At 40.7% G+C, this 22,839-nt stretch overlaps 1 protein-coding gene across 9 annotated transcripts in view; it reads right to left on the bottom strand.

The window, feature by feature from the left end:
* PAPLN (papilin, proteoglycan like sulfated glycoprotein) overlaps positions 1–15,953 on the bottom strand; it is a 60,412-nt gene extending 44,459 nt beyond the window's left edge. For 2 of the 9 annotated variants that reach the window (XM_035327050.1, XM_035327056.1), the window contains exon 1: positions 4,802–5,156. The gene's annotated coding sequence lies outside the window, so the exon portion shown is untranslated. Of the gene's footprint in view, positions 1–3,912; positions 4,148–4,801; positions 5,160–15,888 lie in introns of those variants that run through there. The other 7 variants (XM_035327052.1, XM_035327054.1, XM_035327053.1 and 4 more) reach the window with 7 other exon arrangements.
* Between the last annotated feature and the right edge of the window lie 6,886 nt (positions 15,954–22,839).

Here is a 22,839-nt window from a genome sequence, read left to right as displayed (position 1 = left end):
GCCACTGCTTAATGTCACTGACTCAGACTGACCGACTTTTTACAGAGGTCTTCTAAAGCAATGTCAAGTTCAGCAACACCTGGGGAAGCTACAGTAGCCTGTGTCATACAGTTTTATCTTGAATACAGAAATCACAGAAGCTGAAAAATCATTGGGTGGCAGAGCAAGATCAGACTGCAAACCACACAGACTCTAGCAAGGCATCGCACCATACCGTAGCAGGGGGTGGGGAAGAGGCAGATCTGCTTCTTTCCCAATCTCCAAAATCCACAATGAAATATCTAAAATCTACGTTATTAAAGCTGCTTCTTCCAAGTAAACGCAGTCACTCTGCTAGACCTCTGCAGGAAATAATGAAGTATTTCATAAGGACAGCTACCTATTAATATCAGTTGAGATTCAATTTTCTGCATCCAGATTTCCCTTATTAGGTTTGCAGATAGAAATTCATTATGAGAAGATAGGATTCTGCCTTCTGTTTTGGTAGTCTCACTGTCCTTAGTTGTTAATTAAATGTGTGAGTAAATAGGGATAAAGACAAGTGCATGCAGACTGATTTAGACGTTGCAACAAGCAGCCACACACTGCCTATGGAAAACACACGACAAGGACATAATATCCCAGACACTAACAACTGTAGAGGAATGTCTAATGACCTTCTGGATCAACTACTGCCCTGTCAAAGCTCAGGCTTTGCTTATATGAATTATTTAGCCTGATCCGAGATACTGACACTGAGCACTACTGCTGTTTATAAGCACGCTAGCCAGCTGATATTAACCCCTACAGATTCAAATTTTGGAGAATTCCTTAGTTCCTGGAGAACTACTTCCAATTTCATTTAAATTCTTTCCATCCCAAATAAAAATGTGACAATCTTCTGAGTTGTGCGATGGGATAAATAAATATATATATATATTTTTTTTTAAAAAAGCAAGGGTTATCTTAAAAGGAACCTTTAAAACAATACAAAGTGTTTTCCGCCTTTTTGCAAAATATGTTTCTCTTCTCTGAAAGTATGTTAACACCACATTCAACAGTATGCTTGCAGTGTACTTAGGGAACATTTGCATTACCTTTCAATAAATGTTTGGGGACTAACAACAATGTAAGTAGGAAAACATGAGAGTATTTACCCTGACCCTCATGCAGGTTTTGATTGCTGCTACCTCGACATCTAATATACCTTTTTTTTTTTTTAATAATAATAATAAAAAAAGCTAACTCAGTTTTACCAAAAAGCTAACTCAGTTTTACCTGTAGATATCTGCAAACCTACCAAGCATGCAAAAGTAGTATAGGTACAACTATTCCTGAACCAACCTTGCTGACTGTGATGCAGACATACCTTCAGTTGTATGAAGCAAATCCCCCAGAGAAGTCAGTGGGCTTACTTACATTACTATGCAAGGGAAAGATGATGAAAGTGAGTAGAACCAAAGGAAATGGGAAAAAAAAAAAAAAAAAAAAAAAAAAAGGCAAAAAAACTTTTGACTTACAAACTTAGGAAGCAGAACCTGTACTAGGGGAATTAGGGCTGCAGTCTCTAAAGACATCAGCCAAGCATCTTTCATCTGTCACTAAAAATTAACTTCATAAAAATGATCTTAGGAGAGTGTGATCACACCGCAGTGCCTGGAGAGAACTGAAAGGAAGCACATGCTCAACTGTGTGATCACAGCAAAATGACAACAGTAGGATCTAAAAATAAATCAGTTCCTTGCTCTCAAGCTGTTTTCTCCCACAGATACCCAAACCAGAATCTCCAATTACTGCTTTAAGAGCTAAGCAGAGAAATAAACCATCTTTTTACAGTACTTGTTCTCCATACTTCATGTCTGCATGTCAAGAAAGTTTGAGCTTGTTACTGTGTGAGAAAGCATGAACAAGTGGTTTGTACACAGACTATGTGTATGACTACTTACCCATTCAAATTCTTTAATATTAAAAGGCCCTCCTCACACATCTAGTAACTGCTGTTAGTCATCATCCAAGACAAGATACTGGACCACAACAAATCATATTTCCAATCCAACAGCAGAGAGAAAAAATGAGAAAGTGAAACTATCCAAACGTGTATCATTTCCAGTGAAATGATTTGTGAAATTTATTCTGACAAGTCCATCATAACATGGGCATAACCACAAATGACTGTACTAGGTAAGAGCAATCTCCCATCGCTGTCTAGTCTTCATAGCTATGCTAGGTACTCTGAGGAGTTTATCATCAGTTATATATAATTATTCTCACAGACCTAAGAGCAAAGCAACTTATTTCCTCTGTAGTTCACTCAGCATCAATATGTCCCTAGAAGAACAGTTCCCCATTTGTACCAGCTAATAACAAGGCTATAACGTGAATCACGAGAACACCCACAATTGTATCTGATGTATTCTAGGTGTTGTTCTTATACAAAATAATAGATCTTATAAAATAGCTCCCCTTATTTTAAAAAAAAAAAAGAAAGAAAAAAAAAAGCTATTATATTCTGTGTACCAATGAGTCACAAAGTACATACATGATCTATTAAAATGGGTAACATTTGAAATCCTCCTCTGAACAGAGAGAAAGACTTTTGCCAGCATAAGCCCTACCTGTTCTAAGACATAGAATATTATTTTGCCTTATTTACATTACATTCAGAAGAAGGGGACCTCAATCAAGATTGGATTTTTTTTTTTCCCCCCGCAGGTTTCCCATTTTAAAAGAACACCCATTTTTCTTTAGAAAAAAAAAAAATACTTTTATAACTAAACTCAGTTACCACCATGAAAAACAGTTGCAAGAATATCCTTCCTTTCCCATTTCCTAAACCTTTCCAACAAGTCAGGGCAAAACCATTCACAGAGATGCCAACTGAATCTCAGTGCCAACTTTGTGAGGCAAGTAATCCCTTAAGCAACTAGATCTTTTACCAAGCTGGTAAGTGACTGGATCATAAAGAGGAGGGGGGGAGAGAGAGAGAGAGAATCCCCAAAACAGAGACAGAGGATCAGCATCAGAAGGTTATCACTCATTGAACAGCAGCATTTAAGATCATCCATTCTACATTTGTGATTGCTTCTTTCCCCTTAAAATGAAAGCAGCTTTGTTTGTTTTATACTTAATGTTGTTTTTAATATATTGCCATAGAGTGAGCAGCAGACAAAAAACAATATCCTTTCTTGAAAGTCACCTCAAATCCTTTGTCAAAAACCTTTTCTCTCCATTATCTCACACTGGACAAGGAAAAAATGCTAAAAGCAAAACTTCTGAAGACAGCAAATCTGCTACATTCTTTAATTTTTTTTTCCATCTTGTTAATCATTCTGCTTACTAACATGAACAAGCATTATTTTAAGCTAGTACTGTGCCAAAGATGCACGGTCCTATCTCCTTCCACTGCACATCACAAACACCTTCCTTTGCTCCTAATTACAGTAGAACATTTGTCCTGAAAGTCCAAGGATGAAGCTGTCCAAAACACATTTGACTGCGCGACACATCAAGCTGCACCTCAGAAGGAATGTTTTTTCATGACTGCTCTATTTACAGAGCCTGAGAAATGTTCTGGCATTACAGAGGATGGCACATATTTAAGAGACCAGGAGAAGAACATACAAGTTGCAAGCCAGCTTGCGGAGAAGCTGGTGAAGGGCCCTTGTAAGTGTGAAGCAGAAGAGATAAAAATAATAATAATAATAATATATATATAAAAAAAACACTTTAGGTGTTGTGAGGATACTTCCAAAAGTAATAGTCAAGGTGTTTACAAGCCTTCTTTAGGGTCCCTACAGACAGACCTAAATAAATTTACCATTTCCCTGACCTTGGTACTAACAGTAGTTATTCCTAGCCCTTGGAACTCCATTCAAGACCAATGTTAACTTTATCAAAGCTTTGAAATTCAGCTTGTAAGCAACAGCTACTCACCTCCACCTGGCCACCCACAAAGAACACCTGGCCATCAGACAAATCTACTGTCCTGCCACGTTGCTACCAACCTGTTACTATCTCCTTGCCCGTACATAACCCTTAAGCAGCTTCTTAGCCTGCCTCACACACCAAACATCCTCAGGGATGAGAGATCCAGTCCTATAAACGTCACCTTTCACACGTAGGCCTGTTGAATTGGACAGCATCGTTGGCTGGAGATGACCTCCAAAATGGATCCTGCCTCACCCAGCTGAAAGCAATGCTGGCTGATCAGGACACACGCCCTCCCCTCAGCACCCTGCCCTGCTAGCACATCATCAGAAGCAGCTGAGCACTCCAGGGTGGTAGTTAGGGGGGGTTTAGTCCTAGCACCTGTGCAGGCTTTTGGTCCTATTAGCAAAAGTCTAATTTCTCCAGTTAATAGCCCTGCTATGTGTGTCTCACTTTCTGCATTCTTGCCGGCAGAGCACATCTGTCTGCCCCCCAGCGGGCTACGTCCTGCATCATATCAAACTGCTACCTGACCCTTCCACCTCCTGCTCTGCCCACTCACAATGTCAGGAACAGCTTGGATTACATTAAATTGCAGTATAATTAACTGCAAGTGAAAGGGATTAACATTGACCAAATACATGGAGTGTCTTCTTCCCTCCCTACTAGGAAATCCAGTTTTGCAGTCACAGGGACTCTGGTCTGTCCTCTCCCCTGTGTTTGAATAAAAAATGGTGGGAAATTGAAGACAGTTTAAAAAAACAAAACAGAACAAACCCTATATATATATTTAAACAAAACAAAACAAAAAAAAAGCACTGTAAAGACTGTCAACAAAATAGATGTCCAGGGAGAAGAATCAGGAGACAGCCCAGGACGCAAAGCCAACTCTTACCTTCTGCGTGTACCTGTGCAAGGTGAGTGCAAAAGTTGGAGGGACTGACACCACTGTAGTCAAGCTGCAAAAACCACTTTCTTATCTTTCTGGTTCAAACGGTGGCTCTTAACATGCTCTTCTCTCCAGCTTCAGTTTGGTTACTAATCCTTACTGCACAGGAAAAGGAGAGTTGGGTTTCATTTAACCCCTTCAGCCTCTAAGTTTCTTCACAAGTGTTTTCTCTTTTGCTTGGGAAAGCCAGAGTTGTAATCATGCATGAGTGATGTGGAGTTGTTTCTAGCTCCTGTAGTCTGTGTTGTGAGCACACACGTTGGCTCTAAACTGTGCCTTAAGTTATTGAAGGGGTGGAGCCCTTTATAACTAGTTGTATTTTAGCTGCAGGCAGCATATCAAAAGTGAGACAGTTATCCACAGATCTCTTTGGTACTCATTCCTGTAAGTTCCTAACTCTATTAGCTAATATAACTTTTTCTTTAAAACTAAAGCCTGAATCACAGTTCACAGATACTCTTTTGAGCAAAGAAAGTATGAACTTAAATACAATTCACAGCTAGATCTGGCTCTAGGCAGACTTCAGCAGATTCCCAAGGTCTGAAAATACCAGCACTTTGGATACAGATTTGAATTTAACCAAAGACAATGGCAGCTCAGGTTTCTCTGTTTTTTCGCCTCTAACAAATGCCATGCAATTCAGATACCCTCTGAAAAATCCCATGAAGGAACAATTTAGCAATAGAAAAACTGCTCAGGGAACACAAATCTAGCTGGATGCATTACAAGAAAAACTTGTGCTGTTAATCATGTGGATAGTGGAGAAATCATTGCATAACGACTTACATGTTGCTGTTGTTGTTTTATCTAGAAAACAGATTATTTTTTCCCCTCTATTGATTTTTTTCCTCTGCTTAGTATAAAATATTGAAATACAAAGGTCACTGATCTATAAAAATAGATCCTGGTCCAGCAATTATAGCATTTCACCCCTACTCAAAAATACTATGACAGAAGTCTCCAAGATTATGACAAAATGTTTAAAGTCTGGGGTTTGGGTTGATCTTTTTGCTTGCCTTCCAGTGTTAGAATCCTTCTTCATCAGCAGTTCATGAGAAACGATGAGAAACAGAACCTTGCTTTCAAAGGAAAGCTGAAGCTTCTGCCTTCAGGTAACTCCATATGCTGGATCCATAAGGAAGACATCAAATGTGCAATGAATATCTAGAACTGGTATCACTGCTCTCTTCTTGACCATGTTACTGCTTTTGATAAAAAGAGACAATAACCTTGGCAATTGTTGACAAGCCTAGACAGCTCCAAACTGAAAAGAAGCTTCTAACAATGCTATAAATGCTCCAGGTGACACAGAAGCACATACGCTACAGCAAGCAATTTTATTGAAGGGTTACAGCTGTTTTAATCCCTGCTGGTCAATCCCTGTCTGGCAACAAGCTACAAAAGGTACAAGCTACAAAAAGTACTCGGATCCTATGGTTACACATGCCGTGTGGGACAGAGTTCAAATAAAGTCACATCTTTTACACATGCAAAAGCAACCCTGTACTTTCCTGCCCCAGCTAGCTCTGCCACAATAAACAAAGTCTACAGGATAAACTCTAACAGGAAAACCAGCACAAAAGGTCAGTACCTCCAACAAGAAGAAGGGGGGCTCCAAAGTTTTAAAGATACGACATACCCCAGGGGAGTGTCTAATGGTGGTGCTGATGCATGGCTACCTACGTTCCCCCTGTCAGAAGAGAGAACAATTGTACACTGTTAACGTCTAATTAAGAGTATAGAAACTATTGTCTTTCCCTTTAGAATCAGATTTTTTCTTTAAGAAAAATTTCTGTGGGCCCTTCCTCTCTATCAGAAAGACACTACAGCAGCTTATGCTTTTTCTTTACCCACCCTTTACTCTTGACTGGCCCTTGGCTACTGCCATGCTGCCAGTTGTCAAAAAGATATCCCAAGCTTCATGATATCCAACCCCCACAAAAAGCAGTCTGAACCCTTGGCCTTACATGAATAAACCACGCTTTCAGATCAGTTCAAAGCTTTTATCCCGTATCGTTAGGAAGAAAAGACTTGAAATTGAATCCTAAAAGTTTGAAAGTTAATAGGGAAAAAAACACAACTCCAGATGAATTTATAAAAACCTGATCTTTAAAATTTCTTCTCACAGAAGCAGGACCCTTACTGAATGATTTTTTGGAAATATCAAGTTTAGTAATGTCCTTGCAGTTCTCATGTTCTTGCTGATAGTTATAAGGCTACAAAGGAGTTTAGAAACAGGGAAAATGTGACTGCCCCTGCTGGAATCTAGCCAGGACACATCCGAAGAACAGCTGTGCCTACTGCACTAAAGCAGATACTGCATAAACACATCTGGATTTATTTTTAACCCCATAAAACCTTAATAGATAACCTGCTAAGATGCTGAAATAAGAAGCGACCAGAGTTTTACTGCAACCAAGCAGCATTAAACATTGATGAAACTCCTTTTATTAAGGGAAGAAATGGAAAAGTCTGCTCATACTTCCTGGTTCCAGCAGAGACATGACAAAATCAGAACCTATTCAGGAAGGATTTGAACTCAAGACCCATCCTTACCAGGAAAAAGACAATGCAAATATGAAGTAAACCTTTGCCCTGCAGCTCTAAAGAATGTTTTGCGTGTGTACCTTTTCTCTGTGAGAACAGACATTATCCCTGTGTTGAAATTACATTCATCATGTGCCATTTAGTAAAAGTACAATAATCCACTGATTCAGGACCATTCTTGTCCCTTGATAATTGATAAGACACTCACAATTCACTATGGAGTGAATACAGTCAGGACCAAAGGCATTTCCCTCTTGCCACTAGCTCTAGCCAGTGGGTAGCCCAGAGGCAATGGCACCTGGGTGTTACTGATGAGATTATCTAGAAGAATCAGTTAAGGTGAATGCACAGTAAATAGGTGTTGCTGAACAAGATATCCCTCCTAATCCCAGCAGTGAAGTGCTTCTGGCAAGAAGCAATCTCTACAGGAGTTGTGGTGCTGGGATTTCAACAGTTACATGGAGGTCAGCAGTAAGACTTCTGCTTTCTTTTATTATACTCCAGAATTACCTTTCACAGAAAGAAACCACCAAGATTCCTTACTACCAGAGGCTGTTTTCAAAGAATATCTAAAGATTTGCTAACTTTACTGGGCACAGCTCCTGTCTAACTAGTTAAGGCTAACACTTTTACAGCATCATCTGTTGTTTTTTTATTTTTATTTCATCTGCAAGCAGCATTATTTCTGTTTCTTCAACTAGAAACCCTATTGGGTTCAAGTCAGGAAATTTAAGTTCTATTCTCAGCTATCCCATAACAAGCTGGGCAACATATTTTTCAGAGAGAAGCTGGCTCTCAATGAGATAACGTGAATTCAGTTCAGGCTGGCTTCTAAAGCACTGGTATCCAAGAAATTCCGATGAGACTCACAAAGCCTCCAGAAAAGAAGCTCGTCTCAGTGGCTTGGGCATTCTCCCAAGGAAGTGAAGGATCTGTGTTCAGTTTAAGTGATCCGAACCTCCGAGGACACTACTGTGATCAGGAAACCATGGTATAAAGACACATTACAAACTGTTTTTCTTTATCTCTACTTATGTCCTTCAGCCAAAGAGAAAAGATCTGTGATGTTATGGTTATGTCAGGTCACATGCTTAGAAATGGGATATTTGATTTCAAATTAACATCCAGTTTCTCAGGTAAGTGTTGTAGCCTAATGAAAGGAAACTGACAGCCACTCACATACTTTGGCCTAGTGCTTTAGGGCATTTTATTCAGGACATCTTCAAATTCTTTTGAGCACGTGATACCACTAAGATGTAATCTGACATTCCAGGTAAGCGTGCTGATGCCTGAATGACAAAGGGATGTCACACCAAGTGCACTGCTATCAGGGACACTACAGCACCTCGTTCCTTCTATTGGGTGCACAGGGGTCTGAATACAAGAGGCTTCAGCTCACTCTGAAAAGCAAGCATCTCTTGACATACTAAATTCTTTTCCTCTTACATTTTAAAGAAAATGCAGAATAGACAAATTTGGTTCAATCTGAACGTTTTCAAATTTGAATAGAGCACTTGTAATTCAGTTCTTCCCAGCCTCCTGCTCACTATCACAGGATAGACATGTCATTTAACCCTCTGAATCACAGCCTCTTGGTACATAGAATGAAAACCCTTGCTAATCCCTCAGGAAAGAAGGCTCAATTTCATGTCCAAGAGACACTGCGAAGTCCTTATAGCAAAGTTAGAAAGCACATTAAAAGGCTACACACCAATCAGCTCTGCTGTACAACTCAGCTGCATCAAAGCCTGCTATCCACTTGCAATAACTCTAGTACTGTTCCCTCTCTCTCCTCCAGAGACCTTCAAGTTGTGAGGACGTCGTAGGACAGTTATCCAGTACATCTTCTGTACAGGTGCTGCTACTAGCAGAAACAATTCTGTTGTTTGCCAGCATTGGGTTCTGCACAAGTTCTGCTGGAGACACTATTTCTGAAATCTGGAGATCTTTCCAAAGGCAGGTTTTCATGAAGCACTGATATGTAATGAAAAAAGTATCATACACCTCTTTCATACAAAGGTCTTAGAGCTGTGCTTTTGTGAAGTTTTGGGGACTTCTAGGTGACTTTTGAGAGATTTTCCTCATGTTTTCCAGGAAGCAGCCCACTTTTGCTTACCCTGAGGGTCAGTAAGAGAGTACTCCCCAACAAGTTTGTGCTCCTCTTTATTTATACAAAAATCCCAGGTTACCTCTAGCTTTTGATTTTTATTCAGCAAGATGGTTTCTTGTTCAGTGTGAGCTACTATCCCAGGATTCCCATCTATCAGTTTATGTGCTCATGTGAATCATCCAACTCCCTCCCCCTCACCCAAGGGCAACCTCTTTCTCCAAGCCACTTTGTCACTCACCTTGTCAAAGATTTCCTGTAATTAAGGTACCAGCTTCATTCCTACCCAGCCACCCTTCTCGGACACTTCCATTTAATACAGCCCAGAACAATGAAAACCAACGCAGTCATCAGTATTTTGCTATAATCTGTTCCAGGAACAGACCAGCACTTGATCACAGACACTTGGCCTGACGGGTGCCCTTCTCTTAGTCCCTTCCCGACAACTAAGCCAATTACTGTTCTGTGCTCTCCAAGACAGACTTCAGATAAATTGGCTTTTTGAATTCAAAGAATGATGCACCTCTCTTCATCCTTTTCAAGATGAAGGAAATGGTAACCCTGTCACTTCATATTTATTTTTATTCTCATCCAAATCAGGCAAGGCTTCTATTCAGGCCAACTTTCTGAATAAGCCGATGATGCTACACACACATTCCAGCTCTTCATCCTTAGGCCATTTAAAGAAAAGAGGCACACACTGATAACACTGATGTTCAAAAGAAAACAGCTTCCATGTGCTGTGACTAATTCCAGACAAACTTCATTTTGAAAGACACTCCAATACGCTGCACCTCAGGATCCAAGCAAAGGCACTGATCCATTGCTAAGACTGTACTTGGATGCACAAAGATTTGCGTATAAAAAAAGAGAGGGCCTACATATAATGGAACTTAGACTGATTTCAAACCAGCCCAACCACTCCCAGGTTTAACCAGTGTAAGCAAATCCAGGATAAAACTGAGTCTATTGGAAGGGTAGGGGGCTATATATATATTTTTTTTCTAGCACTGGATAATGCATCCTCTGTTTTTCCAAAGTCTCAACTCAAATCTTAGGATATTTACATAAAATCACAGCTTTTCTTAAAATTAGACACTAAGAACATTGCTAATTATTAAGAAACTCATTAGAAGGCCACTGTAATCTCATTTTCTTTTTCTGTATCATGGATTTAAATATTGCGTAGGGTGAACTTGGCAGTCACACAGAGAATCTCATTTAGAGAGATTAACCTGAGGACACAGAGAGATCTGGAGGGTCTTCATTAGTCCACTCCTTACTGCAGAGGATTTAAACTGGAATAATTATATTTAGCAAGCATACACATGCACACACAAAATAACACATTCATGCATTAATTGAGGCAATGCCTTATCCAGAACAGACGCTCCCTCAGCTGTTTGTTTTCTTTTTATTGTTGATTTTACATGTTAATTATGTATAAAAAGTAGAAGAAAGCACAAGTGGTAAAAAGATATGGGTTAGAAAATTAATTTCCAGAGAAAACATTTTTAGTTCTTATACAAACAAACATGGTGATGAATTATTTCTTGTGATCCCCAAGCTGTCACTGGTGAGCAAGGAGCAAAGGGTCAAGGGTGATCATTTATATTCAGATTAGATTTGGAAATGTAAAGGACAGTCTCTGATCTCCCAAATGTTTTCTAGATATTCCAATCTGCTTCACCCAAAAATGCAAAAATTAGTTTTGAGTACAAGGATGTAACAAATTACATTGTCACAGCTCCTACTTACAGTGATTCACAGAGAAAGCTGTTCCCCATCGATGTCCCAGGGCTCTGATTGCCAAACAAATAGCGGCCCTCTACTCAGAAGGTCTGCCCCAGAGCTCAGTCAAATTAATGGGAAAATTTTCATTTTCAGAGGCTTTGGATCAGGCCCAGACTGAAGTGACGGAGGGCAGAGCAGAGAAGGAACGATAGCTATTTTTAGGCCCAATCTTGGTCTTATAATCAATGACAAAACTATATATATATTCTCTACTGGTGGACTGAATCCTAAAAGGTCTTGCTAAACTGTTCTGCCCTTGCCTGAAGCTCTACAGGGTAATCAAAGCAGCCCGGCTTCCCTTTCCCCCAGTGATGACTCCCTGCTCTCAGTATGGTTAGCCTCCCCCACTCCAGCACAGTGTGCCTGTGTTCCTGATGAAACACAGACCCTGAGTCCCTCAAAAATAGAAACAGCATCCCTGCTTCTCCCAAACTTCGGCCCTTGCTGGGGGAGGGAGCTTGCCAGGAAGAGATAATACAGCAAAGCTTTGAAGGAAAGAAGGAAGCTGACTACATCACAGCTAGCATGAAGAAAGATCCTCCTGGAACTATTCCAGCTCTTCTCTGATTAAACATTCAGGCTTTTTTCTCTCAGCAATCTCTCCAGGCTCCCCCCAGAGATCTCCTGCTATTCACTGTGCAGTCAAAAGTCACCTGCTCTTAGCTGGGCTTGGCACCAACTACCCCAAATGCCACTTAGGAGAGACAGGAGAGAAAAGTTGAAAGCAAAACTTCTGACAAGCAATTCCCACCCCCATGCCCCAAATACATTTATCCTTCTAACTCCCAGTCCATTTATACACATTATTTCTACTTAAGAAAAGTAATTCCAGTGCCAAAACATGTTCTTTGGTTAAAAAAGTGTTATATTCAGCAGAGGTTTAACTCTAGCATGCTAAACATGGAGTCATTAAGATTTAGCTCTATTGAAATGGAAATTGAGACAGAAACCTTTCCAGTTCTTATACTTCACTTTGGAATTGTAAGACGACAGGACTGACTGTAATAGCATTAAAAGATCCTCTGGACCAACATGCCCTTGACAGAAAGAACTTGGAAGCATGAGGTGTAATGTTAGCTCTTGTCAAGGTCTTCCAGTGTCAGGCAGCAAAGAAGCTGACACCCAGCTAAGGGCAGCATCACAGGCTGGCTGTGCACAGAGAGAAGCTAGCAATGAAATACAGCAACGGAGGCTGTCAAGGCGATGATGATCCTTCTCTCTGTCTTGACAGACACTCACAGCATCTCTCTTCAGTGGCTCAAGGCAGAGACAGTTCTTTTCCCAGGTTCTGTCCTTGTGCAATCCCCACAGGGCACAAGAAGGTGCCCAGATCCTGGTGGCTGTTGTACGCTTATGGCTCATGTTTCTGACAACGGATTCTGGAACGAGATTTCCCTCCCAGCATAATGAGGTATTCAGTCATTAACAAAGAGCCTTCTGGGGCAGAATTCCAGCTGTGTCTGAGATCTTGCCTCCACAAAGATTTTTTTTTTTCCCCAGTGCACAGGTTTAGTCTGAGGAGGAAGGGAAAGGGTTGCTTTAAAATACCAGTCCAGGGATTTTTGGTTGCAGCAGTCAAAGGTTTCTGTTTATTCTTAGACCAGGTTAAGAAATCTCTTCCTTCTCTCTCCTGCAGCTTCACAGCTGCCGGTTGAGTTTCTGTGCTTGCCGCTCCTTTGCCTCAAAGGCAAACTTGGTGTCCTGCAACTGGGCAATAGCCTCCTTGGCTTCCTTCAGGTCCTGACAGATGTGCTCGTACTTCTCTGTCAACTCCTTGTTCTCTCGGCGCAGTTCCTGCACCACCTGGTTCACCTCCTCCGTCTGCTTGGTGCAGTGGATCTTCAGCTGCTCTACCTCAGAGAGCATGATCTCCATGTTCTTGACCAGGGACTCCAGCTTCTCTTTGGACATGGTGCCAGGATCGGTTCTATTCGGTCGGCCTAACCCAAACCCAAAAGGGACAAAGATAGCCACCCTGTGTAACATGCACCGGGGAAGCCTTGCAGTCAGTCTTGTGCTCTCTTTTTATACTCCCTCCCGCTCATCCTCCTCCTTTCCCTTCCCCAAAGTGTCTCTAATCTTCTTTGCTTCGTTAATCTACTTATTTTTATTGTGCTGGAGAAGGGCTGACAACCCCGCAGTAACATATGTGCTGTGCAGCAAAAGCCAGAGCAATAATGAGACTCTACACAGCCTGCCATAGAAAAACAGCTTTCATCTGAAGAATTCTCTTGGGAAGCCCTTGTAGTGCCCATTAAAGTACAAAGAGAACTCTTCAAGCCAGACACCTACTCCAGTCCTGCACAGTCAGTCCCAAGAGTACAGCCTGACTTTCATCTTACATATATTGAGATAAGCAAGCTTACAGCAATATAAGCCAAGTGTAGGCAAAGAAGAGAATTAGTGTCAGTTTCTTTTCCTCACTCCTAATCCTAAATTTGGAGGAGATGGAAGGAAAAAAATGGTCTTCTTTTCTTTCCGAAGAAGCTCAGTCCACCAAGTAACTCCACAATCACCTGTATCCAATCTTTTATTGAAGGAGTTCATGAACTTTATTTTCCTGGTTATCACAATCAGTGGCTACCCCAGTTACCATTATCATCAGTAGCTGGGCCCTGTACTGCTTCAAGGTGACTTGTATTCCTTTAATGTCATGCAGGCTAGAAATAATAAACTCTGGTTTCATTCCTCTCCTGAAGTCATTTCAGCTTTATCAGCGACCCTAGCCCCCAGAGTGGCATGCCAAGTGAACTACCAAAAGGTCTCCCAAGCTGCTTCCAAGACATTGCCGGGTGCTGCCTGAACACACACAAATTTCTTCCTAGACACATGTGCCACCCACAGCAGTATCAAACTGCTGTTGAACACTGCTCTGTGAACCTGTGAGAATTAGGACTGAGCTACACCAGCCCGACAACACACTGATTACTCAGGTCATACCAGGCATTAGGATGATCCCAGCAGCCACAAGGGATTGAGAGAGTCTGCCTGACTTTCTGAAGTTTGACCCAGACCTTCTTCTGTATTCACTTAATTAATGCCCTTGCCTAGACAATAAGGCTCATTAATTCATCAGAGATCTGATGCAACAATACTATTCTTAAACAATTAATTCAGTTGAAAAGAAGTTGTTATTGTGTGTGGCTCTCCAAGACAGAACCCATGTAATTAAGCACTGATTGGTCAGAGGGCGCAGACCACAGCAAAGACAAGAGGACAGCAAGTTATCCAAGGGCAAGCCTAAGGAAGGCCAGACAAGAACGGCTCTCTCCTTCCTCCCCACGTGAAGAACATTTACACCAGGCTGAGCCTACATCCTTTTAGAAGACCTCAACCTGTTCTACATACACACAGAAATGCAGTCCAGAAATGCAGTCTCATTTGCCATACATTACACACAAACAGAGACCTGTCCTCACCTCACAGGAGTTGCAGTCCAGTGCACAGTATTGCATGAGGGCCTTTATTCTTTCATACTCGTTTGCAGGCAATTCCCTTAAAAAAGATCCCTAGGTAAGATCCTGTAGTCCAATCACATACACTCAGTACTAGTTTGAATACACATGTTCACATACATAGCTCACACAAATACCTTTTTTCTCCAGTCTTTAACATTTAGCTACAAGATTTTATTTTATTTTATTTTATTTTCAAGTATAGAGACCTTCAGATGCTTCATCCCAGAACTCATTCCCTCCTTGCCCCATGCCAGGCTCAGAGAAATGAAGCTTTTTCTTCCAGGGAATTTTACATCTCCAGCACTGGATGAAAGCACTGCTGGACACTGGCCAGCTCTGACAGCATTCAAATGCCTGGGACTTCTCACAGCTGGAGGTTAAAGAGTCACTCACAAAGCCAGCCATCCTACTGCCTCTCACACAAGTGCACCAGTGGGGCCCTCTCATAATGGCAGATGGAGTGCTTTGCACTGCACTTTGAAATGAGCAGAAAGAGTGACATCCTTCATATGAAAAGAGAGTGGAAGATTCTAAACGTAATTAGAGTATGTCCTAAAGTCCTTGAAGAAACATTTGCACTGGCTGTCGGCCCAGGTCCCACGTGATGCACATGGCACTGGAACAGGCTGGAACACGTTGCAGCATTACAAAACAGCAGGTCTTCATTAGGAAAGAATTTTCCCTGTCTACACAACTGTACGCACGGCACCCAAACATTTTAAATCAAGCAGAATTACAATGATGTATAAAGGGATTGCCATAGAGATAATTTACTTGGATATTAGTAATTGATACATCACCTCTCACTATATTACTCTCAAAATTATTTAAGTTGCCTTGGATACAGACAGAATCTTGGCAACAGAATCTGGGCAAGAGACACTACCAAAATAACAATGTAACGTGAAAACAAGGAGTAGCAGGAGAGGAGTTTCTAATGAAGAAAGATGGAAATCATTATTATGATTGGTGTGATTCAAAATATTCTTTGATGGAGGAAGAATAGGAATAAAAAACATGTTTATGTAAATTGCAATGGAAGAATGATGCAAAAATCACTAGAGCTAGAGAAATCAGCAACAAGAGTCTAATTATAGTGTTTTTTTTTGTTTTTTTTTTTTTTGTACCTTTAGTCACTGCTGCACTCAACTCTTGCAGAAGAACTGGAGGCAGAGGCAAACATCAATAAGAGTGGATTCATCTGGGAAAAATGCAGAACAGCATACCTGGGAAAAACAATTCAAACCACAAGAATTCAGTGCACAAGGACACACAGCAAACAGCAGAGTTAGGAGTGTAGGGGGAAATAACATGTTAGATGGCAATTTATGATATAACATTATCAGGGAAAAATAATAAAGCACTTCTATTATACAGAGGCTCTATTATACAGAGGCATTGCACCATAGGGGGTGGAAGTCCCATCATCTTCTCCCTGCCTCTGCCCCACTGGAGGGGAAATTTAATGTTCCCTTCTGGACATCTTATATGGAGCAACAAAACAGTTTGAAACTGAGACAAGTGACCAGAGAAGATGCTGAGTTCAAAAAATTGGGGGATGCTAGGAAACAGGTTTAGGAAGGATTGAAAACTTCATGGCAAGATATTTCCAGGACAGTTTTCCAGTCATGCCCAGGTTCTCTGCATATTCTAGGGAAGATAGCTCCACTGAAAGAATGCTTCTGTAATAATTAGGGGCCTGACTGTGCAACCAGCACTATCAAAGCACCAGACTTCTATGCACTCAGCCAAATGGTGCCTGTCTGGTTATTTCAGAGTCATATTAAATCAGGAAAACTTACTGTTAGACCTCTCACTACAGTATAGACCACATTGAGAAACACCATTCCTAAAAACTACTGACCCACTCTTTCATGTTTTCCTCTATTCCCTCGTGCATATGGATATACAAAAGCAGGAAAGGCAGAGACGATTGAGAACAAAATAAGGGATCAACCATTGGGAACACTCCTGTTATTATGGGCAGGAAAACTGTAGAAAGTACAGTGGTGCTTTCCCATAAGGGCTGGGAGCTACCACATCTGACTGCAATACCATACTTGACTATGCTGCTTTTCGCACTAGAAGCAAGTGAGAATATGAGGTTGCCAAGCTAAGCATGGTTCACACGAGGCATGCATTCTTCACCGGTCTCTGGGCCAGAGAACCAACCGTTCCTGCTACCCAGAGGCAGGCACAAGCCAGAAATGCAGGTTTCTATCATGTGCATACCTCTGAGAGACTCTGAGGAGGAGATGCAAAATGCATACCCTTTAAATATCTGTTTGAAATCAGACCGCAGTTTCTAGCTTATTTTAGAGAGGTTCTGGGAACATTTGTGGAATAAATCGTAAGCTATCTCACTCACTCTCCAGGGTTTTCTCAGCAACAGAAGGGGGACAACTCACTAACCTAGATTTTTAAATGGGAAGAAAAAACTGCTAACCCCAACAAGGAAGGCTTTTCAACGTCTCTTCAGGCTGACAAAGCAAACCTCTCAGTATAAACCCTGAGGAATAAGTACAGCTACAAACCAACATCTCATCTTCTCAGGCACACCCTTATAATACTCTTTCTGCTTCCAGTTTTTATCAGCCCCAGACAACAATGCAACATTCACAGAGCTGCAATGGGAGACAGCAATTTACTGTCTCATAGTAGCTGGTTTAAGCTTATCATCCCCAGCTAGTAATGATCACTATTTTAGGAGTTTTTATTTATGCATTTAGCATATCACTAGTTCTAGTGATAGTGTTAGAGCTCTCCACGCTGTTTTCTCATGCAGCCTTTTCACTTATCCCTGGTTTATCCCCAGCAACCTGTCTCGCAGCCAGTGCAGTATGCGCAAGCTCTGTGCTTCGCCACATAGGAAGTCCACTTGGGTAAATGCATTATGCAAACAAACTCATTACAAGATTAAGTATAAAGAGCTCTCCTCTCTATAATTATAGTAAAACCATTTAAAAAAAAAAAAAAAAAAAAAAAAAACACTAAACACCAAGTAGCAGCTGGAGGCACTGACCATTCCTGTAAGAGAGTGGGAGACATTTGTACCCAGCTGCTCCTGCTCCATTTGTTTCTCAGAAAAGAAAAACACCATTACTGCATGTGTCAAAATATTCACTGTGCAAGACTGATACAATGATGATCTCACCCTGCAGAGCTTAAAGGCTGTTGAGAAAATCTGCTTTCTTATTAAAGCATGAGATTTAATTTTAGCTACTATTATAAGTATTAATCATATCTCACAGTATTTGGCAGAGTTTGAGCTGAGCTTGATGTAAAATTACATGATTTACATACTTTGGTTTAAAACACTGTACTAAATGGATACCCACCCAAAATTCTGACCAAAATGCTCAACACAAATTAGAATAGGATGCCTCAATATTACAACTGTCTGTGGAGTAGATATACTGAATACAGAAGGACTTTTTTTCCATTCAACCCCCATCTACTCACCAGTCAGAACAAAACATTTAGGATTCAATTTAGCATAATACGGCTGAGTAAAGAAACAATGATACCTTTACCAGAGCTATCCCCAAACTGGCATGTCTGAGAAATCAACTGGGTAATGTAAATAACTAACAATGATAGGTTGCTTTTATAAACTGAAGAGAACCCCACTCTACCAGCATTTTTACCATCTAAGAAGAGGAAGAAAAAGTCCTATCATGCCAAAAATCTATTGAAGATTTTTTTGGGGGAAAAAAATTCCAAATTGGGTCAAACTGTTGAAACCTTTAGATTAAATGAAATACCGAAAAATATTATATATATATTTTTAGTATGTTAAGAATGTCTCAAAATAAAAGCTGCTTTAAAATAAATATTTTCTTCAGAGTATCAAATCGGAAGGCTTCCAAGCCCCTCCAAACAGTTCTGGTGGGAAGACATCTTCCATCCCACCTAACCAGTCTTCTGGCGAGGACAATACACATTCAGCAAGCCAGCCTCCTGCTTGGACTCTGCAAAGCCATTGGGATATTTGGATACCCACTTGCCCAGTACTTTACAAGCAGCTTGGAGAAATCCTCTTCGTGGAAAAAAACAAAACAAAACAAAACAAAACAAAACAAAACAAAAAAACGGTTGTAATCTTTAGCAGACTCCATCTCCGTGAAGGCCAGTGCTGACCCCTGCATGCCTCAGCCTTTAACCCGAGAGCACACACAGCACCTCTCAAAAACTGAGCTCCAGCTGCTCTTCAGGCTACCCTAACCCAAAAGCAGGAGGACAAACCAAACCAAAGAATAGGCTGCTGATGACCATGCTCAGACAGCTCTGAGGAGGCCAGGGCGGTAGGTATAGAAGAGGCTGGAGAGTGCATGGAGCCTGAGGAAAGTGCTATGGGATCCTGCAGAGGCTGGGAGTGCAGGGCTAGGCCAGGGTCCACAGAAAACCAGCTGAGGGGATTTCCATCCCCAGAAACAGCACCACACCAGGCTTCTTGGCCTGTGTCCCAGCTGGGAAATGTTCACTGTTTCTTCCCCACAGCGCCCGAGGCCAACGCTCTGAAAAGGCAGGGGAAAGACGAAGGAACCATCTTCCTCCATGCCTCAGTGTGAATGGGGGCCAGCTAGCACCTCCAAAGCCTGCAAGAACAGTCATACATGGGAGTCAAATCATGGTACAGGTAACTCAGCAAGTGAGGCACCCTGAGGCATAATTACATCTGATCAAAAGGCTCAGTGACAGCACCAGGCATCAAACAGAAGTCACCAAAGTGGAATTTGGTTATTCCAAACTGCTAAAACCGTGGTGGTATTTCATTCAAGAGAGCATTGCTGAATTTCTGTGCTAACTGGCTGGCTTCTTTCTAATAGGAAGAAGTCACCCACAGACAGGGAAACAGGAGTAACAGTCAATGGTTTGTCTAACAGATCTTTCCATGTCATGTTGAAGTACGGGCTGCTGAAGGAATGGAAAGGAGCAAAAGCCTACTACCCATGATCAAAACTTTGTAGAGGAGCAATGAAATATTCATATTTTAAATTTGCAACTAACTAATGAACCTTCTTTTATTTACTCTGCCATGTAATTTGTCCTAAATAGCAAGGGTCCATCTAGCCAGAACACATGGACTTCAGGAACACAAACAAAAATCTCCAAACTGCTGCTATTATTCAGTACATATGAATCAAAATACTGGTTCAAACAAAACATGCATGTTGCTGCTTATTTTAGGAGGTGAGGTTATGCGATCCAGTACTGTAGCCAGACTAAACCAAATAAATCAGCAATGGAACAGATTTCAGTAATTACTGGGAAATCTGATCTGGTGAGAAAGAAGGTCTTGTTTACTTCTAGATACGTATGAACACTTTCACATCATTTTTGGTTTCAAATGCAAAAATCTATTATAATGATTATTTTGACATGACATTTAAAATTCTCCCTACCTAGCTAAAATGACCTTCAAAAAGAGTTCAAGAATTTGTCAGTTTTCCACAGGTTTCTCTTGACACCACTACTAATTGTGCATTTAAGAATAAATCAGTTTGTATTATCCAAATACTTCAAAAAAAAAAAAAAATTAATAGCATTACCTTTTCACGGGCTACAGACTTCACAGCAGTATACAAATATGACTCATCACTGCTTGTAAAGCCTCAGAGACTCTAAGGAATGGAAGTTTTCAGGCCGAATGGGCTTTCTTAAAAAGGATGCTTTCAAACTATGGGAGATCCATGATAGTGGCAAGCTCTTGCCCAGAACAACCTAGGAACACTTTCATTTAGCCACCAAGACAAGGTGTTGGTACCAAAAACTGGTATAAATGAAGGCTAGCTTCCCAGGTGACAGTCCTCCTATTAGCTTATCATGAGATCTCTCAGCAAATCCTAATCAAACACTATCAAAATAGACAAAAGCACTAAACTTTCTGAGAACAAGCAGCATCTTTTCAGTGCTGTATCCCTAGGTCCCTGTCATACAAACAGCCGTGACCATCTTTAAGTAGATTAAGTCCACAACAGCTTCATCTCCACAGGAAGTGGGATTAAAAGGTTTATTGCTACTATGACAACAGCCAGGTCCCACTGTTCTTAAAATAGTTTTAAAACCTTAGCAGTGACTGGAAATGTGTACGTCTCCCCTGCCGGATTCATCATGTACTAAGTACAGTCTTCCAAAAGGAAATCATATTTTATAACAGCCTACTTTTTTTAAACACATATTTTTATCGTGCTCTTTAATCCGTTGTTCTGAACGCTAAGAATAGAAAGCGGTAAAAAAGGAACTGCGCTGCCATGTGGCTCTGATCACACTTTTAGAAGTGCTATTGCTGTAGACACCAGGAGGAGAGGCACTGCGCTCCCACTTCTGCTCCAATGCGGTGTTATTTTCTTGGTCTGACTGTACCCAGCCCCTTACTGAACAGAATGCATCGGGGACCAACCAGCCCACATGCTTGGTGCTGCCAGATACCAGCCATTTCTGAACTTCTTACACATCCTCCCCTTGACATCTGCAGGTATTCTGCTGCATCTCACGTTAAGTTAGCTCCTCCTCAGGGGTTACAACTGAAGGGAGAATTTGTTCGTTCTCAAATAGTTTGTGCTGGGGGCTTAAGTCTAACAACAACCTGATGGTACCAGGATGGCCTCCATTTGAGTGTGCTATTCTATCAGTAATTTGCATTTTATTGTTGGGCATGGCTAAATAAAGTTTTGATTCAATTGGATCTGCAGCTACTACATATGATGAACATTCAGCTGAGCTCCGAGGCATTCTCCCAGTACGTTCAAGCTGACTTGTACAATGAAACGATAAGAAGTACAATGCTTAATTCTGATTGCAGCACTACCCAGATCAAAGTGGGTAATCCTTATCTAAAACAACTGAAATCAGAAAATGAATATGAATACAGAAGCCTATTCATTACTCTAGACAGTTCGGATTAAAAACATATTTCAAAACAAAGAAAAAGCAAGTCTAATCCAATTACATTGGTGCCATTCATTAGTGTCTCTTGATGCCAATCTGAAATCATCTTCCTACAGCAAATAAAACTTAAAAAGAAAAAAGAAAAAAGAAAAAAAAAAAAAAGACCAAATTCAGGTTTTAAGACTCGGGAAGCAACTGATCATTTCCTTATTGAAAAAAACAGTTGCTAGCTCCAGTCAGTGAAGGCTGGTTCTTTTCTCCCTGGAGTTCACAAATTCTTGACATTTATAGACCAGAATTTGTCCTTAAACACACTTTCAATTGCAAATTATAGGTAATTTAAAAATACTGCTACTCAGACCAAGCTGAATTCTCCATGCAAGCCAATGCTATCAATAAAAGAACCTTACTTACCTAACCCCAAAAGATTATAATAAAAATGTAATGAAGTTAAAAAATACATTGGTAATTAAGTTAGAATATTAAAATGGTATCTTGAATTCAATGTTAACCTCAGTAAGATAAATTAAGCAATCCACATATTCTGGCACTGTGATACAACTGAAGTTGTGTCCTTCAATCACTATGCATTTTAAATTTACAGTAACTAGAGGAGGAAACCACTACAAATCAATGTATTTTTAAAAATCTTTTAGTGTTTATCTATTCCCTAGAACAAAGTGCCCAAAAAAGTCAGTTGCATCAGAAAATTGTTGAGTGCTTGCTTGACTTGACAATCGAAGTAGTGCAGATCTTTACTGAATACATTTCTTCATACAATTTGAAAAACTACAAGCTTCCTTTTTCCATTCATGACAGGTGATTCACAATTACTTGTTCTGTTCTTGTTATCATATAATGGAAATTTTATGTTTACGCAGAATCACAGATTGTTTAGGTTGGAAGGGAGCTCTTGAGACAACCTAGTCCACCCTACCTGCTCAAGCAGGGTCAAGCTGCAGCAGGTTGTCCAGGACTGTGTCCACATTCTACATTCTTCCAGACTTTCCCTGTGGTCTCAGCGGTATGGGATTCCTTAAGGCCAGTCTTACCAATAAAGACTGAGGCAAAGGCATTGACATGGCCATCTTTGTGTCACTTGTCACTAATTCTCCAGACCCATTCATCATGTGACCCACCTCTTTCACTTTCAGTCTTTCTTTTGCTGTTACTTACATAGCTGTAGA

Source organism: Oxyura jamaicensis, chromosome 5 (genome assembly GCF_011077185.1).
Source record: "Oxyura jamaicensis isolate SHBP4307 breed ruddy duck chromosome 5, BPBGC_Ojam_1.0, whole genome shotgun sequence".
In the NCBI taxonomy this organism is placed as follows: Eukaryota; Metazoa; Chordata; class Aves; order Anseriformes; family Anatidae; genus Oxyura; species Oxyura jamaicensis.
The sequence above is the reverse complement of the archived record's forward strand: the minus strand, read 5'-3'. Positions and strand labels throughout refer to the sequence as shown.